Raw genomic sequence first — 6,946 nt, 5'->3', positions numbered from 1 at the left:
CGTAATCAAAACAGTAATGACACAAAAACAAAATTTATTTGACCGAACACACGCTTTATTTTACTGGAATAAAAGATGGCTCACAATTGAGCAACACACAGGAAGCAAACCCTGGAAAGAGGTGATTGCACATAAAAGAAAAAATCTATCCTAATGGCAACGTGAAACTGCGATCTCATCGGGTTCCAACTCAGTTACGCCTCATATGTCCTCGGGACTTTCCGCACCTTCTGTCCTCTGAACAAGACGCCTCCGATTGGTCTCTGTCGGAGATTATCCAAGTCATCATGAGCACAAATGATCATGCTAGACGCAGTTGTTCGTTTCATTCCCTCTTTTGCCTGGACCGCCCTTTCGGGTTTCAGTCCACCGGGATACCCTTTTTTGCCCAAGTCGCCCTTACGGGTTTTCAACTTGCCGGGTGTACAGTTCTTTTCTTTTATTTTTATCCCTAACTTTTGCCCGAACCTTTCTCTTTTTCTTGGTTCGCCGGGATGCCCATTTTTTGCCTGGACTCTTTATTCTCTTTTTTTTTTGTCCAGCGGGTTTCTTTCACGAAGTATTTTCTAACTGCGTCCGCATTCACAGGGAATGGAAAATCGTCGCCATCCGTGGTCATTAACAACAAGGTTCTGTCAGATGGGAAACCTTCTTGACCACAAATGGACATTCATAACTGCTCATCCATTTGCCCCACAATCATTTTGAGGAGGAAGGATCTTCTTCAACCAACTCTTCCACGTGGTACACGCGAGGTCACACTTCTTGGTTAACAACATGCTTCGTTCACTGGGTACCATTGCCCCATGCCAGGTAACTGTCAGCCCTTTCCCTCAGCTGGGCTCAACGTGTCATCCCGAGTCTTTATCCATTCAGTCTTCTCTGATTTCTCATATTTCTGTGAGGAAGTCACTGCCCCAAGTAAATGCACATCCCAAAGTTCAATATCCAGGATACAGACTTTATGTTCAGCCACCATTGTTGGTGCAACCAACTGTGATCCGGGAAGCACTAACTTATTCACCTCACTTCCCCATCAGACATCGGAATCCGTTCGGATTCAGGGCCAGGCCCCTCCTCCGGGATCGGTCACTTTCAATCTTTCGATTTGAGTACCTTGAGATGTCCTCATCAGGGACCTCAAACTTCCTTGGTTGATAACCTTCCATGGGTTGTTACTAGCTTCTCAAACACATATCTGATCAGATCCATTATGGACATTCACAAAGTGGTATGAATCAGCATATACTGTCTCAGTCGGCGAGCAGCCTATGCCAAAGTACATCAAGTTTTTTCGAACAGTGAGTGTATTGTTTCACAGTCGATAAACTTTTTGCTTAGGTAAATTGCATACTCTTTTCGACAAGACCAGTCATGCTGACTCAATACGCACCTCGTAGACCCCTCGAGGGTTATCAAGTACCGGATTAACAGTTATTTCTTTTCACTGAGGTATCGGAATCAGAGGTTCTTACAACTTACCCCTTTTTTTTTTTCTTTTTTTTTTTTTTAGCAGGATCGACCTCGATTCCTCTGATTCGCTCACAACAAGCCTCGGTAGCTTGATGGACAACACTCCATAAGTGCACTGATTCAGACTCAAAAGTATGAGTTATCTCAAACGGTCAAACAACTTGCCCCAAGTCTACCGGATGCCCCTGTTCTGCTTGGGACTTTGCCATCATGTCATCAACATGGCTTTTGCTTTCACGATGAATCATCTCATGAAACAAAGTCACCGTAGATCTCCGATACGTGGCACCGGCCTCATGTGACGGAACGACATCAACTTAGAACAAGAAGGTGCCCCTCGTGTGATGGACCTGGCTTATTTCATATCATCTGGCAACAATTCAAACTGGTCTGGACCAAGAAGTCATCCATGAAGATAAACACTGAGACCTGAGCCATATGATCAACCAATACCTCATTGTGATGTACCGGGAATCCATCTTTCAGATTAGCTCTGCTCGCATCTTGATAGTCTATTCATACCTCCTCTCTTTCTCATCCTTTGTCGGCCTCAGCTTTTGCTTTCTAACCTCGGTGGAGCTTGGAGTAACAATCTTGAATCGTTCCTCGTGCGGTTGAATCACCTTCTCCTCTTGCTTCAATGACCTGGCTAATTCCAGCAAATCACAATCTTCTTCGCCTTTTTCTCTGGCATGATAGATCGAATTGTCGAAGTCATACAGAGGTGTAACCAAATCGTTATCGGTGAGATCAGGAGAGTAATCACTTTGGAACGAGACAAAATCAAAAGGAAAGAGAATGAAAAAACGTTGCCATTTTTATTTGTTTTTTTTTTCTTTTTTAAATTGCAAAATTAAATGAAAAACAGGGAACACCGCTTTTAACTACAAAAACATCCATTCATTACTGATGCAAAATGTTGCATAATGAAACACATGAGATGGCCCTTACAATGGACCATTACGTGTCGGGCAACACGTATGGCTTTCATGCAAACAAAATTAAAACACAGAAATACTACTCTTCAGAATGAGTGACAGTGACGCTTTTGGAGGCCTTCCAGTTGCCTGGTACGCACGACTTTATCCACGCCTCAAGCTCGCGGTTGCTGTCGACATCTTCACCCATTGAACGGGCATGACCAGGATCCAACATCCCTGCACTGACGAAGGTGTATGGCGGACGACATTCTCTGTTTGGTCTAGACGACTCCGAACCCGGCTGATATCCGACCCCAAACATGTCTGCTTTTACCACGACGTCAATGATTCTCCCCCAGCCCGGGGCCTCTTTGTTCTTCACCACTTCCAGAGCTTGCTTATAAGAAGAAATGGACAACTTCTTCTCTTTCTCAGCAACAAGGGCTTTCTCTACCTGGACGGTTTCAATTGTCAGACTGGGTGCTCTGCATCTTACATTATCCATTTCTACTTTCTTCATCTTCTGGGTCGGGTCCTTCATCAATACACACCCTTCTGTAGTGACAGTCGCACAAGCATTATCAACAGCAGGGAAAGCTCCACCCTGCATCAGAGATTTTGGAACCATAGCCATTGGAACCTTTAGCTGATCCTCCTCAGTCACTTCTATTCCTTTCTTGACCTTCTTCACCATCTTAACTTTTACAGGACCCCTTCTGGGCGCAGGGTTGACATCCCCCTTCATAATCTGGGCCAAGTTATTGGTCTCGGAGTCCACCATGTCCTGGACGACATGCTTAAAAGCTCTACAGCCCTCAATGTTGTGTCCGGGTGCCCCAGAGTGAAACTCGCACTTGGCATTCTCATCGTAGTTTGGTGGCCTCTTCTGCCGTTCTAGGGGAATCAATATCCTTGGCCGTACTAACGCAAGATCCATCAACCTTTGGAACAGAAGGGCGTAAGTCACGGGTGGTTCCTCAAACTGACGATCCTCTTTCTTCTTCTTCACCTGGCTCTTAGCTCCCGGTGTCTTCTGTTGAGGTGGCAGTCGTTGCTGTTGGGCAGGTGGATTGCTGACAGGAGTGGTTGCAGTGGTAGCATAAGGATGATAACGATCTTTGCTACGTTCTTTCTTTGCGGGCACACCAACTGGCTCAAACTTCTTCTTGAAGGGACCACTGTCGGAGGATTTCCTTGCTACAGTACCGGAAGGTTTGTTCACTTCGGAGGACTGATAACACGAAATTATATCGCTTTTTAAGACTTAATTCAATTAAATTATTTTATCATTTACGCTAATTTATCCCATTTTATCAGATATTATGCAGTATTTCTCTTCTGTTTATATCAGGTACCCATTTTGAAGCAAAAGTGAAAAAGGGAAGAAAAGGAGGGGTAAAAAGCAACAAAAAGGAGAGAAAAGGAACCAAAGGCCAAAGCCCAGCCCAAAGCGCACAAGTCACCAATGCTGTGCCTGTGACGGACGTCACAGGACGCATGACGAGCGTCACGCGAAGCAGCCCTGTGACGGACGTCACACATGGTGTGACGAACGTCACACCAGTCCTCTATATTTTTGGCGCAAGGAACTCAACTGACCACGTTGAAGCCCACTTCCACTCACGCTTAACCCTCGGAAGCCTACTACCATGCACGCGGAAACCCTTGAAAAGTGGTTACACCAGCAGCTTATAAATAGCAGCAAATTGGGAACTTCCAGACACACAGTTTTTGCACGCTCAGTTTTGCGGAAGCTCTGCCAAATTTATTTTTCACGCCTTTGCCTATTTTTCTTCCTTTCCAGCATCGTTCACTTTATTTATTTTATTTTGCAAGCTTTGTTTTCTTTTTCCCTTGCAATTTATTTTCCCCGTTCTTAGCTTTTAGATATTTTTCGCGTAGTAGTTTCTACACCGGAAACTACTGGGCAACTTTATACCGGATTTAACCTTACGTTATATTCGAGTTTTTTTTATTTCCTTGATTTAATTTACTGTTTAATTGAAGAATCGAAGAACAAATCCTACCGGCTTGTGGTGGAGTGTTCAAGACCATTGTATTACGCATTCAGGTTCTTTAATTGTTATTTAATTTTTATGCTTTATTCTATTGTTTATTTGCATTGCCTGCCTGAAATGAGTCTGTGTATGCATGATAATAATTATTATTTAGTAAGCATGTCTGGCTAATTTGCCTAGGTATCGGTATGTAAAGTAAGCAGAAAGAGGGATCAAAACTAAGTCGGTCTATTCAAACTTAAAATTAGAATCAATCTTTTTATGGTCTTAACTTACAGGTTTAATAACAAGATTTTTTACAAAAGTAAAAGACATAAAGAAGTTGAAACCAACAGAGCGAGAGTTTGAGGTTTTAACTGGACAGTGTAAGTTAGTCATTAAATCTATCTCAGGGCGAGAGCAAGTTTTAGAATTAATTAAATTCTGACCTTTTTCCAAAAAGTATTTTTAAAGATTGAATGTGAGGACGAGAGTTAAGCATTTAGATTTAATTGTATAACCTAAGTCAACAGAGCGAAAGTTTGAGATAAGGGTGTTTAAAACGGTCAGTATTTTCTTAAAAAGAGTTTCTGCAACTTTATTGTTTTCAAAATATGATTTTTGACTTAATTATAAGTGACAGCAACATTAACATAAGATCATGGTTTCTTCAACAGAGCGAGAGTTTGAGATAAAACCTTTAACCAATAAAGTTAGTCGAAACGATTTATTTTAAAACCGAGAGACCGACAAGGAATTGATTCCCTAGTTTTGACGAACTACATACCGATATCCGTTTTATTGATATTTAATCTAGATATTAGTTTAGCTCTTAGCTCCCTTCCCCAAACAATCAAACATTTTCACCTTAGATTTACGTAGTAACCTTAGATAACGGTACATCGATTCATAAGTCCCTGTGGGATCGATATCTTTTAAAACTACGCGATAGAACTGTGCACTTGCAGTTTGTATCCCATTCTCGACTCACACAGTCGAGCGATCAAGTTTTTGGCGCCGTTGCCGGGGACTTTTATTCAATCGATATCGTAACTCTTCCGTTACGCTGTAGAGACTAAGGTTTCTTTTTCCTTCTATTCTTTCTTTCGTTGATTTGTATGCCACGCACTCGCTCTCAAGGCGAACCGCTCTATTTACGAATCAACGATATCGAACTATATCTCCGAGTCTTACGACGAATTCGGGAATATCGTGCTGAAAACAATCTCCCTCCTATAAACCTTCCTGATATCAAAAACATTTTTCCTTCTTTAACCGAGATGGCAGAACCAGCTCGTGCTCTTAGAGATTACGCCGCTCCATCGCAAGATGAACCGCATTCAAGTATTGCTCCGCCCGCAATCGAAGCAAACAACTTTGAACTTAAACCTTCACTGTTGCAGGCTGTGCAACAGAACCAATTCTCTGGAAATCTTACCGAAGATCCAAACCTTCATTTATCCGTATTTGTTCAATACGCTGATACTGTTAAAGCTAATGGTGTCACTTCAGAGGCAATTCGACTTCGTCTTTTTCCTTTCTCATTAAGAGATAGCGCTAGAAGATGGCTTCAATCTCTTCCTTCCAACTCAGTCACCACATGGAACGAGTTGAAGAAAGTTTTTCTTGCCCGATATTTTCCGCCAAGCAAAACAGCTATGTTAAGAGCCCAGATAAACGGATTTAAACAGAAAGACAACGAGTCTCTTTTCGAAGCATGGGAAAGATACAAAGACATGATGAGACTTTGCCCACACCATGGTTTGGAAGACTGGTTAGTAATTCACACATTTTATAATGGTCTCTTATACAATACAAGGTTAACAATAGACGCCGCTGCAGGTGGTGCACTAATGAACAAACCTTATGCTGATGCTTACCAGCTTATCGAGAGCATGGCCCAAAACCACTATCAGTGGGGAACCGAACGAACAACAGTGGAAAAACCTCAACCGAAAACTGGCATGTACGAGATAAGTAACCTTGATCACGTCAATGCAAAAGTGGATGCTTTGGTCCAGAAAATTGAAAGTTTAAACGTATCACCACCAACCGCCGTGGTTGCTATAACTCAGAATTGCGAGGTCTGTGGAATCCAAGGCCACACTCCTGCGGAATGTCAACTCTTGACTGGAATCCAAACAGAGCAAGTAAACTATGCTCAAGGAAGCCCCTATTCGAATACCTATAACCCAAATTGGAAGAATCATCCAAACTTTTCATATAAGAGTAATAATGCTTTATACGCACCTGGACAGTCTCCGAATCAAACCCCATCTATACCTCCGGGATATCAGAAACCAAATCCTAACAATAATACCCCTAGAAAATCCAACTTGGAAATCATGATGGAAAACTTTATAGCTTCCCAACAACAAACCAATAAAGATTTCTTAAACCAGAACATACACACTGGCGAACAACTTAAACAACTAGCAAGCAAAGTAGATGCCTTGGCTACCCATAACAAAATGTTAGAAACCCAAATATCTCAAGTAGCTCAACAACAAGCACCTACTGCTGCACCAACTGGTACATTCCCTGGACAGCCCCAAC

General features: G+C 42.3%; 1 pseudogene; it reads right to left on the bottom strand.

The window, feature by feature from the left end:
- Positions 1–6,055: 6,055 nt before the first annotated feature.
- On the bottom strand, positions 6,056–6,155 carry LOC127133869 (uncharacterized; annotated as a pseudogene).
- Positions 6,156–6,946: the final 791 nt, after the last annotated feature.

This window comes from Lathyrus oleraceus, chromosome 3 (genome assembly GCF_024323335.1).
Source record: "Lathyrus oleraceus cultivar Zhongwan6 chromosome 3, CAAS_Psat_ZW6_1.0, whole genome shotgun sequence".
NCBI lineage: Eukaryota > Viridiplantae > Streptophyta > Magnoliopsida > Fabales > Fabaceae > Lathyrus > Lathyrus oleraceus.
This window is presented reverse-complemented; position numbering and strand designations above follow the sequence as displayed.